Source organism: Schistocerca nitens, chromosome 3, assembly GCF_023898315.1.
Source record: "Schistocerca nitens isolate TAMUIC-IGC-003100 chromosome 3, iqSchNite1.1, whole genome shotgun sequence".
NCBI lineage: Eukaryota > Metazoa > Arthropoda > Insecta > Orthoptera > Acrididae > Schistocerca > Schistocerca nitens.
The window spans coordinates 379,420,102-379,433,579 of NC_064616.1; positions in this window are offsets into that span (position 1 = coordinate 379,420,102).

The following is a 13,478-nucleotide window of genomic DNA, read 5'->3' on the forward strand; positions in this document are numbered from 1 at the left end:
ATATCCCTTGGGCAGATACCGGAGCTGTGAAATGTTTCACAGATGACGGAAGATATCACCAAGTAAATTTCTTGGTTGCGTGTAGGGACGCTTTTGTTCACGGCATGTCGGAGAAAGCGAAAATAAAATACGTTAAATGGCATTTGGAGGAAGACCCACAGTCTTGAGCAAATGTTAAATGTAGTTCATCCGAATCGTACGAAGAGCTCGCAAAGTGTTTTTGGAATAAATTTTGGATTGAGGCAAAACAGGCGCGGATCCAAAATGAATTTTTAAACGGGCGCAGTTACAGGTACGGTAATGGAACAATGAGAGATTTTTGCAAGCGCGAACTTGGCAAGCTTATGCATGAGAAACGTCCGTTCGGGGTTTTAGCGGAAATGACCAGGTTAAAAAGTCGATTACCGGAAAATTGGCTGTGGGATCTTGTCCATAGTTCATGTGATTCCGTGGACGAATTTCTAGAATTTGTAGAAAAATTAGAGAGGACTTTGAAGTTCAAACCTCAGAGCAAACCAGGTGGTAGTTACTAAAATGGGAATCCAAATAATCAAAAAATGGCTCTGAGCACTATGGAACTTAACTTCTGAGGTCATCAGTCCCCTAGAACTTAGAACTACTTAAACCTAACTAACCTAAGGACATCACACACATTCATTCCCGAGGCAGGATTCGAACCTAAGACCGTAGCGGTCGCGCGGTTCCAGACTGTAGCGCCTAGACCCGCTCGGCCACCCCGACCGGCTCCTAATAATCATCACCAAAATAATAATCGTGAGAGATATCAAAGGAATTCTCAGGGAGATAGTAGCTGGAACGAACAGAATGATCAGGGAACGAACGTGAGTGATAACTTCCGTGAACGGGACCCAAGTAAAGAACACAGATTTGACGGGGGAAATTCGCGCGAAGTGCAATCGCGTAACGACCGGTCGGGAAACTGATGTTCGCCACATCTCAGGTCCGGGGATGGCGAGCTGAACAGGCGATGAAAAGGACTGGAGATAATGGTAATGGTAGAAATGTTGATAGGTTTGGAGAAAGACAACAAATATGTAATATGGAGTATGTTAAAGAGGAAGGCTATATAGGTGGCTCGTTCAATAAAATCAGGTGCGAACGGCAGAAGCATAGATTGGTGAGAGGTTTAAGTAAAAGTAATGGGAATAAATTAGCGGGGAACGATGTAAGTTATGAATGTGTAATGAATGAGTGTGTGACTAGTGATGAATGGAAAGATTCAGTGGTTCAAAAAGAAGTTAAAGAGGAGATGAATTTTGTGAAAGCAAATTGTGTGGAGAGTTCTGAAGAGGTATTAGCAAATAGCAGCAATTGCAGTAAGGAAGGTGTCGTAGTAGCATGCATTTGTGAGTTGGTAAACAGTGTCGATGTTAGTGAAGGCGGCTGCAAGTGAGGGTGATTGTGTTTCGGCGGAAATGTTACTAAGGGAGGCTAGCATTGGTCTCGCCAGCAGCTGAAGTTTATCGACGGAGGTAGATGATTTCTGTTTAAAGGAACAGAGTAATGGTAATTTATGTAATGATGTAAAAGCTACTGGTATTGATACTTAGAAGGAAGAAATTTACGTGATTCTGGTCACGAATGAAGGCGGAACGAAACTTATTGATAAACGTGTAGATCTAAAACGTTTGTCAGAGTTTGCATGTGAGAATGTATGTAAAGTAGGATCGGGGGTTAATCTGGACGAAAATTGTGTAGAAATAGCAGTGTCTGCTGATTTTTATCCTATCACAGCGGAATGTAGCAAGTCTGGAAGTCCCAAAATTGTACTACAGGGTAGCAGCAATTTGTGTAATGTAGCTGCGGGGGATAAAGTCGTGTACAATTCACGTAAAGTTAATTTCTCGACGGAGGAATGTAAGAGGTCTGATGTGAATTTATGTAGTGATTTAAATGGTGTATCAGCACATAAGGTTGCTGAGATGAATATTTATGGTTATGATGGCTTAGGCATCGATGTATTATTTCAGGAGGATAAAGTGTTTAACAGTGATTGGTGTGTAATTTTGTTGAAGCTGCAAGTGTCGATATATTTTTGGCGGGGAAAAACAGTAAAGTTATGCATGCTGTGGGTAGTGAATCGGCGAAATGTATGGAAGAACTAACAGAAAATTTAGAGAGGGCTGAAGTAAATAGTGTGGATGGGATTAGCTTGTGTAATGAAGGAGGAGTGTGATTTTGATTGGCGTTGGTACGGTAGAACGTTACGACCGTTACTGCCGCATATGTGGAAACGAGAAAAGTTTAAAATTGCTAGAGGTTGAGAAAAGGGAAGGAATGAATTTGGGGCGAAGGAAATATTTAATGAATTATTTTGGGATGAACATGAGATTGAGGGTTGGATGGAATAGGGTGTGTGTACGCTAGAATTGGAAGAGAAGGGAGGAGACGTAGAAAATGATTTACAAAGAGAGGAATATTTAGAGAGAAAGGAAATGGTAAATGTACAGCCAATTATGGAAATTAAAGTTCTCAAAGAAATGGTTGACGCATTTCTAGATTCAGGTAGTAATGTGTCAGCGGTGTCGGAAAGTTTTATGAACATGATCAAAAATAGGAAACTAGTAATTTTCCCAGTCACTAGCGTTCAGATTAAAACGGCAGTTGGCAGTATGAGTAAGCCCATAAGATAACAAATACTGTTAGAATTTAAATGTGGAGAAAATAAATTCGAGATAGAAAGTTTTGTAGTGAGTGGTCTAGTACAGGAGGTAATTTTAGGAACTGACTTCCTGTGCAAATACAATACTTCGCTTAATTGTGTAGGGAAATGCCTAGAATTTGAATTTCAGAATGAAAAAGGGCAAATAAAATTTAAAAGACTTTTAACAGGTCAAAATCAGATTGCTCATGCGATAGTTACTGAGGGTTGGAGTGAGGAAGTCGATATGCATAACGTAATTAGGGAAGTGACTGATGCAGTCAAGGGTATATCAGAAGGGGAAAAGAAAGGGTTGTGTTGGTTGTTGTACCGCTACGGGGACGTATTCTAGGATCGACCTGGTAAAGTTACCGATTTCTAGTACTCTATAAAACTGAAACCTCACGAACCAATAAAATGCAAACCATATTTAATACCTATAGCTGATCGGGATGCCGTCAGAGTTTGATTAAAACAAATGTTGGATTGGGGTATAGTCGAACAATGTAGGAGCGATTACTGCAATCCTATCGTTACTGTTAAAAAACGTGATAACTCGATTAGAATTGTATTAGATGCGAGAAAAATAAATAAAGTAATTGCAAGGGAATTAGACCAGTCTGGCAATATGGGTGAACTTCTGCAGAATTTTTAATAATATCAATTTAATGTCCAGTGTTGATCTGACCTCAGGATTTTGGCAGATCCCGTTGGCAGAGGAAAGCAGACGGTACACTTCTTTCGTATTTGAAGGGCGAAGCTACCGGTTTAGGGTAGTACCATTCGGACTTACAATTTCTGTGACAGTTTTTGTAAGAGAGCTGAGTCATGTCCTGGGGGAGAATCTAATGAGCAAATTCGTGATATACGTAGATTATATATTTATAGCTAGAGAAAAGTGGAATGAGTATTGTCGACTTTTGAAGAAGGTGATCAAGGCTCTGAGACGAAGTGGAAAGACTTTAAAGCTCGCAAAATGTGAGTTTGTTCGAGCAGAAATTCAATTCCTGGGACATATCCTTACTTCGGAAGAAATTTTGCCTGGTTTCGAAAAATAAAACTCCACTGCTGAATGTAATAGGCCCAAAAGTAGGGAACAACTGAAGTCATACTTGGTTGGGCTGGTGCGGTTTCAACAGAAAATTCTTGAGGGAGGGAGGAATGAATATTCCGAATTTAGGCAAATTGTTGTAGAAAAATGCAGCTTAGAGATGGACCGAGGAATGTGAAACGGAATTCCAGAGTATAAAGGATAAATTGCGCAATAATAAGATGGTGTACTACCCAGACACGAATCTCCCTTTCTGTTTAGCGTCGGACAGTTCGGACTAAAGAATAGGTTGTGAGCTATTTCAGAAAAAGATGGTCGATGAAAAAATTGAACACCGTAGTGTGGCATTCTCCAGCCGCATGCTAGATAAGCACGAACGGGGATACAGCATATCGGAGAAGCAGATGCTCGCGATCGTGCACCGATTTTTAAGAAATTCCGCATGTATTTACAGGGCAGAAAAGTGACAGTGTTGTCGGACCATAAGGCGCTGAGTTACATGCAGTACTGCAGGATACTGAACGACTGCTTAATGCGTTGGGCAATGTTCATGCAGCAATTCGAATACGAAATCAAGGGTACAGAAAATTGTGTTGCCGAAGCTCTGTCCAGATTACCAGTGGGAGCGGAAGACGATGGAAGGGAGGAGCCGAACGAATTTAAGCTACTGTGTATCAAGGGGGTAGCTGGGGAGAAAGAAATTCGTGCAGTGTGGAAAGATATGAGGCGAGCACAAAACGACGATCCTGAGCTGAAACACATAAGATGAATTTCGACAGCAAGGGATACGAGAAAGTACCAAAATATTTTTAAGATACACCAGGGAGTGTTATCCCGGCGGAAATATGAAGAGATGGACAAATGGAGACTATGTTTTCCCAATAGGTATACACTACGTCCATTACGGGGCTGAAAAGTGCACTGAAATCATCGAGGAATACGCCCACGTAAATAATCTGGCCAGACGGGTCCGCGCGCAGCTGGCGGCGTGCGACTGTTGCCAACGGGTCACATACTGCACAACCGCGTAACAGAGGGAAATGCGAATCATCATACCTACTAAAGTGGGCGAGTTACTGGCTGTGGACAATTTTGGCCCACTACCCACAGGACAAGACGGCATGAAGTACGTCTTTGTTGTGGTGGACGTGTTCTCTAAGTTATTAAACTGTATCCGATACGGAAAGCGAATACTAAAACTCTGATCGCCAAACTGGAGAAGGATTTCTTCAAGAATGTTGTAAAACCAGTAAGGCTGTTGTCTAACAACGGATCACAGACCATGGTGTGCAACATATCCGTATATCCGTCTACCACCCAGCGAGCAACCCGTGTGAACGGTATATGCGGGAAGTAGGACGTTTATGTAGAACGTATGCCAGCAATCGTCATTCCAAGTGGGTGGAGTACGTGAGCGCGTTTAGGGACGTACTCAACAGCGTAAAAAGTAAGGCTACGGGGTACTCAGCTTTGGAAGTTATGACCGGGGTGAAACCAAAGTTCCTACTCACAGAAACGGTAGAATTCCCGCCGCAAAAAGCTGAATCGGCCGCTGAAAGAGAGCAGGCAGTAACGGCCCACATGAATAAGTTAGCCTCTGAAAGGAAAACGAGACACGATGGGCGATACAATCCGATGAAATACGAAGTGGGGGACAAAGTGCTTGTACGCACCAAAGAGCGTTTCAGCGAAGTGGACGGGGAGATGAAGAAATTGTTCGAGTTATACTACGGAAAATTTGTTGTGGCAGAGTGCCCTCAACCAAATGCATACCGTTTAAAATACTCTGTCTCACGAAAACCTTTGGGTCTAGGAAACGTGACGGAGTTGAGGCTGTATATAGAGAAAGGGGAGAAATGAAAAGCTGTTCTAATTTGTAATTAGTGGTAGTAATTTGGAAGAGTTAATTTTATGTTTTTACTTGGGTATGCATTAGTAATTTGTTAGTTTATTGTGGCACTGTATGTGTGCAAGAGAGGGAAGTTTAGGCACTGAGAGTGACCTCGTGGATTTACGTAAAATATGTATTGATTTATGCTTTGTATAAGAATGTGGCAAAGAATTTAGTGGTCAGTTTGAAGGGTATTAAAATTGTTATTGTATGTGCTTGCAGTTTTTGGTGCGTGGAGGTAGGTAGGATTTATTAAAGTCAATTAATTATAACTTGTGAGAATTTGAGCTTACTGTGACTCAGTCGTTTGCCTTGTGACTTTGTTCCTAAAGTATCGTTTTCGGCTGGAAGGAATCTTTAGCGAGGATCCTGGTTGGGTTTGGGAAATGGTTTATTGACGGGTTTCTGGTTTTGGTTTTCGTTGTAGACAGATTTGTCACGATAAACGGAGGAGCTCGGAATTCAGAGGCAGACACGATTTCTGCAAGGCACTCGGTCAAAAGACTGATGTGAGTTGATCAATACTTCTTGCTAAAATCCGTGTGAGCGTGTGTAGTGCGACGTAAAAAAATAGTGCAAGAAGGCGCCTTAGTGAGTGGCACAAGAAGTGCTTACAAAATCGCACATAAGTGAAAGTGTGTTTAAAAATTTTATTTCTTGTACAAAAAATAGTTTATGCATTACTGAAATGCAGGCATTTATTTAATATGCCGATTCATTCATAATTTGTATTAGTTTATTTTGAAATTCAAGCTGCTCCCACACCAATACAAAAATTTTGTAAACACTATAGACCTGGCGTTTTAATTCTGTTCATTGTAAATTGTATTATATTTACTTGTTATGAACTGAAGGGTGCTACTTCTGCACCTTCTGGCAAGCCAGAACGTTAATAAGCGGAGGTGTGTGAGGCAACAGGCGAGTTGAGACGCGATGAAAATATTGTAAGTTCGAAGTTGGTGTGGCCGCACGGGCCGCTCGGAAAGCTGGGACTCATCAGCAACCGCGTGGTGCCGAACATTAGCCGGAGCAACAGGGATAGCCCCAGCGTGTGGTCCAGGCCGACCACGTGGCTGGGAATTCCATTTTGACGCTTTGTCGAGGAATGGGCTTTGTGACGATGAAGGAGATGTGTATGCCTCGAGTACCAAAGATGACGGACTGTGTGAAACCATAATGGCAGACGTTTCACAGGTCATGTAGAAATTAATAATAGCCAGAGGAATCATGATACCTTAAAAAGAAACATGTACATTACCATTATTTACACGATGATTCTGCTGGTGTAATCAGATTTTCTATATCTTTTTTAGTTTAACGTTCAGTATCTGATGGTAAATTATACAAGTAACACCCAGTAACGAAATTTCAAAATCTAAAAGGTTAATCTGATTTTGTCCATCGATGTGTCTTTAGAAAGCTGTTAGTATAAACCTAAATTGGTATGAATTACAGGCATGTAACTTGAATAGTACATGAGGTTTTGGAGGTCAAAGAGGCGGATTACTAGTGATCGAGTCAGGCCGTAAGTACTCCACAGTTACACAAAAAAACGGAAGCAGCATGCTTATAAATATATTTATTCGTCTATGTCTTTGTTTATATCCGATATATACTATACATCATGAAGAAATTGGTCGAATATGTGCTGTGTTTTAGAAAGTAAAAGGACATTAGGCTACTGGCCTACTTATGTTTCTGTTCCTTTGATATATATTTATTTGATTTGTTTATGTATTTAATAATGTGTGTTAGAGCGTGTTTATGGTCCAGCCATAGGAATATTTATTTAATTTCGTGTTATATAAATGTAGATCCAGTATTTTGTATGTGCTTCAAAATGTTTGTGAGTGTGTGTTGGCTTGGAGACATGGCAGGAGCGCTCTAGCCAATCATACCGCTCGTTACTACGGTAGGCGACTACCGGTTAATGCAGATACTGGATGGAAGTAGAGGAGGAGCATCGGGTCCCACAGGACAGGGGAGTGCTGGACGGGAAGGCGCGATGGACGGTCGCAGGAAATACTAGGAGAGTGTTGAGCAGTTTGCGCGTGGTCCCAGGAAATACACTCCTGGAAATGGAAAAAAGAACATATTGACACCGGTGTGTCAGACCCACCATACTTGCTCCGAACACTGCGAGAGGGCTGTTCAAGCAATGATCACACGCACGGCATAGCGGACACACCAGGAACCGCGGTGTTGGCCGTCGAATGGCGCTAGCTGCGCAGCATTTGTGCACCGCCGCCGTCAGTGTCAGCCAGTTTGCCGTGGCATACGGAGCTCCATCGCAGTCTTTAACACTGGTAGCATGCCGCGACAGCGTGGACGTGAACCGTATGTGCAGTTGACGGACTTTGAGCGAGGGCGTATAGTGGGCATGCGGGAGGCCGGGTGGACGTACCGCCGAATTGCTCAACACGTGGGGCGTGAGGTCTCCACAGTACATCGATGTTGTCGCCAGTGGTCGGCGGAAGGTGCACGTGCCCGTCGACCTGGGACCGGACCGCAGCGACGCACGGATGCACGCCAAGACCGTAGGATCCTACGCAGTGCCGTAGGGGACCGCACCGCCACTTCCCAGCAAATTAGGGACACTGTTGCTCCTGGGGTATCGGCGAGGACCATTCGCAACCGTCTCCATGAAGCTGGGCTACGGTCCCGCACACCGTTAGGCCGTCTTCCGCTCACGACCCAACATCGTGCAGCCCGCCTCCAGTGGTGTCGCGACAGGCGTGAATGGAGGGACGAATGGAGACGTGTCGTCTTCAGCGATGAGAGTCGCTTCTGCCTTGGTGCCAATGATGGTCGTATGCGTGTTTGGCGCCGTGCGGGTGAGCGCCACAATCAGGACTGCATACGACCGAGGCACACAGGGCCAACACCCGGCATCATGGTGTGGGGAGCGATCTCCTACACTGGCCGTACACCACTGGTGATCGTCGAGGGGACACTGAATAGTGCACGGTACATCCAAACCGTCATCGAACCCATCGTTCTACCATTCCTAGACCGGCAAGGGAACTTGCTGTTCCAACAGGACAATGCACGTCCGCATGTATCCCGTGCTACCCAACGTGCTCTAGAAGGAGTAAGTCAACTACCTTGGCCAGCAAGATCTCCGGATCTGTCCCCCATTGAGCATGTTTGGGACTGGATGAAGCGTCGTCTCACGCGGTCTGCACGTCCAGCACGAACGCTGGTCGAACTGAGGCGCCAGGTGGAAATGGCATGGCAAGCCGTTCCACAGGACTACATCCAGCATCTCTACGATCGTCTCCATGGGAGAATAGCAGCCTGCATTGCTGCGAAAGGTGGCTATACACTGTACTAGTGCCGACATTGTGCATGCTCTGTTGCCTGTGTCTATGTGCCTGTGGTTCTGTCAGTGTGATCATGTGATGTATCTGACCCCAGGAATGTGTCAATAAAGTTTCCCCTTTCTGGGACAATGAATTCACGGTGTTCTTATTTCAATTTCCAGGAGTGTATCTACATCTCTACATCTATATCCATACTCCGCAAGCCACCTGACGGTGTGTGGCGGAGGGTACCTTGAGTACCTCTATCGATTCTCCCTTCTACTGCAGTCTCGTATTGTTCGTGGAAAGAAGGATTGTCGGTATGCTCCTGTGTGGGCTCCAATCTCTCTGATTTTATCCTCATGGTCTCTTCGCGAGATATACATAGGAGGGAGCAATATACTGCTTTCTATGTATTCGCAGCACATTACACTTGTCTACATTGAAATTCAATTGCCATTCCCTGCACCATGCGTCAATTCGCTGCAGATCCTCCTGCATTTCAGTACAATTTTCCAATGTTACAACCTCTCGATATACCACAGCATCATCCGCAAAAAGCCTCATTGAACTTCCGATGTCATCCACAAGGTCATTTATGTATATTGTGAATAGCAAGGGTCCTACGACACTCCCCTGCGGCACACCTGAAATCAATCTTACTTCGGAAGACTTCTCTCCATTGAGAATGACATGCTGCGTTCTGTTATCTAGGAACTCTTCAATCCAATCACACAATTGGTCTGATGGTCCATATGCTCTTACTTTGTTCATTAAACGACTGTGGGGAACTGTATTGAACGCCTTGTGCAAGTCAAGAAACACGGCATCTACCTGGGAACCCGTGTCTATGGCCCTCTGAGTCTCGTGGACGAATAGCGCGAGCTTCCCATGCTGATTCCTACAGAGTAGATTTCTAGTCTCCAGAAAAGTCATTATACTCGAACATAATACGTGTTCCAAAATTCTGCAACTGATCGAAGTTAGAGATATAGGTCTGTAGTTCTGCACATCTGTTCGACGTCCCTTCTTGAAAACGGGCATGACCTGTGCCCTTTTCCAATCCTTTGGAACGCTACGCCCACCTAGAGACCTACGGTACACCGCTGCAAGAAGGGGGGCAAGTTCCATCGCGTACTCTGTGTAAAATCGAACTGGTATCCCATCAGGTCCAGCGGCCTTTCCTCTTTTGAGCGATTTTAATTGTTTCTCTATCCCTCTGTCGTCTATTTCGATATCTACCATGTTCTCATCTGTGCGACAATCCAGAGAAGGAACTGCAGTGCAGTCTTCCTCTGTGAAACAGCTTTGGAAAAAGACATTTAGTATTTCGGCCTTTATTCTGTCATCCTCTGTTTCAGTACCACTTTTGGTCACAGAGTGTCTGGACATTTTGTTTTGATCCACCTACCGCCTTGACATAAGACTAAAATTTCTTAGGATTTTCTGCCAAGTCACTACATAGAACTTTACTTTCGAATTCATTAAAAGCCTCTCGCATAGCCCTGCTCACACTACATTTCGCTTCGCGTAATTTTTGTTTGTCTGCAAGGATTTGGCTATGTTTATGTTTGCTGTGAAGTTCCTTTTGCTTCCGCAGCAGTTTTCTAACTCGGTTGTTGTACCACGGTGGCTCTTTTCCATCTCTTACAATCTTGCTTGGCACATACTCACCTAACGCATATTGTACGATGGTTTTCACCTTTGTCCACTGATCCTCAGCACTATCTGTACTTGAGACAAAACCTTTGTGTTGAGCCGTCAGGTACTCTGTAATCTGTTTTTTGTCACTTTTGCTAAACAGAAAAATCTTCCTACCTTTTTTAATGTTTCTATTTACGGCTGAAATCATCGATGCAGTAACCGCTTCATGATCGCTGATTCCCTGTTCTGCGTTAACTGTTTTAAATAGTTCGGGTGTGTTTGTCACCAGAAGGTCTAATATGTTATCGCGACGAGTCGGTTCTCTGTTTAACTGCTCAAGATAATTTTCAGATAAAGCGCTTAAAAAATTTCACTGGATTCTTTGTCCCTGCCACACGTTATGAACGTTTCAGTCTCCCAGTCTATATCCTGCAAATTAAAATCTCCACCCAGAACTATAACATGGTGGGGAAATCTTCCAAATTATCCTTCAGGTGCTCAGCCACAACAGCTGCTGAGCCAGGGGGCCTATAGATACATCCAATTACCATGTCTGAGCCTGATTTAACCGTGACCTTCACCCAAATTATTTCACATTTCGGATCTCCGTCAATTTACTTCGGTACTATTGCACTTCTTATCGTTATAAACACGCCTCCCCCTTCACTGTCCAGCCTGTCTCTGCGGTATACATTCCAATCTGAGTTTAGGATTTCATTATTGTTTACGTCTGGTTTCATCAACTTTTTGTCCCTAGTACTATATGGGCATTGTGACCGTTCATTAATGAGAGCAATTCTGGGACCTTTCTATAGACGCTCCTGCAGTTTACTATTAGCACATTAATATTGTTATTCCCTGTTGCATTTTGCCTACTCCCACCTTGCCGCGTCTCAGGAGGCGTCTTGCCGGGTCTAGGGAGGGAATTCTCTAACATAAAAAACCCATATGTGCACTCCACACGTACTCCGCTACCCTTGTAGGCGCTTCCGGCGTGTAGTGCACGCCTGACCTAATCAGTGGGCCCTACATTTCTCCACCCGATAGCGGAGGTCGAGAAATTTGCACCCCAGATCTCCACAGAATCGTCTGAGCCTCTGGTTTAAGCCTTCTACTCGGCTCCAAACCAGACGACCGCGATCGGTTCTGGGAACGATACTACAAATTGTTAGCTCAGATTCCACCCCGTGAGCGAAGCTTTCCGCCTTCACCAATTTCGCCAACCGCCTGTACGAACTGAGGATGACCTCTGAACCCAGACGGCAGGAGTCATTGGTGCCGACATGAGCAACAATTTGCAGTCGGGTGCACCCAGTGCTCTCTATCGCCGACGGCAGGGCCTCCTCCACATCTCGAATGAGACCCCCCGGCTAGCAGACAGAGTGAACACTGGCCTTCTTCCCCGACCTTTTCGCTATTTCCCTAAGGGACTCCATCACCCGCGTAACGTTGGAGCTCCCAATAACTAATAAACCCCTCCCCCCGTGTGCCTGCTCGGACCTTGCTGAAGGAACGGCCACATGTCCACTCACAGGCAGAGAGGGCGATGCCACACGGCCAACTTCCACGTTGACCCTCCTCCTCGTGCGCCGCGAACACCGCGGAACTCGCCACTCCCCTTGGGGAGAGGGTGGCCCAACCTTGCCCGGTACCCGCGAAGATATCTCGACAGCAGGGACAGTGGGTGAAGCATGTAACACCAGGGGTGTACCATGCGACGCACCAGACTCCCCACTGCCGCTACACTCTGAGGCCGCATTCTGAAGACGGCTGATCGCGGCCATCAACACGTTCAGCTGTTCGCGAACAGTGGACAGCTCCTCCTGCGTCCGTACACAGCAGTCACACATCCTATCCATCCTAAGAAATCAATTTACTGTAGAGAGTTAATCAACTTTTAACTAGACTTCTAATTCACTAAATGCGGCTGATAGTTGACTAAACTGTGGTTTCCAGACACTTCTTGTAGAAAACAATGAAAATAGCACTACCTGTCTCTGGACTGTATTGAAAACAAATACTAGCACTACTGGCACTATGGTTGACTGAAGGGAATCTCTCTGACTGTATTCAAAACAAACACGAAATCTATGGAACACTATTATTAGCACTCGACAATTAAAGCTTCCTAAAAGCCAAAACACACGGAAGAAGAAGTGACAAGTAAGAAAAATACAGTTAATACTTAAATTAACGTAGCTCGCTGCACAGCAGACGTGACACAGACGGCAGTTACGACGAAATAGCTTGTAGTGCCGACTGGTGCACTTGTGAGATTTCCGTGGCTTTTGCAGCAAAGATGTAGTATGCGTTTAGAAGTGAATATCTCTCAAGCTATGTTGTTGCCCATAACTAATTACGTGAAGTATAAATCTATTGTTTCCCTGTTACTCAATTTATATTTTATTTAATTGCTGGACCATCCACACCAATAAGTGTTTTGCAGTAATAAACGGCATTCTTAAAGGTACTTCTGGTATCGCACTCATCATTTAAAGTCGTTAAAAATAGTACCCGCATATTTTATTTTATTGTAATCTTCCATTTATAAATTTCTATGTTACATTGAAAATTCGCAAATACCTAGTGATATGAACCTTCGATTATTCGATTAATGTGTATATTCATACTGTATACTGTAGACTCAGCAGTATTTGGCTAGTACTGCGGCAACTACGTATCCCAGTCCCTAGACAACTAAACCAGATTAAACATTTAATATTTCAACTCTGAGTCTGAGGGTACATGGTAGATGGCCACCATTAATTATTTTGAAAACCCGCGGTTTCCTTTCTCTTTCTGTTCATACTATCGAATATAACGACCCCTACAAGTCCATTTCTTTGGTTTACACACAAAAGCACACCATACAGCTGGATTGGATGTTTTTTTTTCATTTTTTTTAAAAACCATAAGTGAAGTTGATGA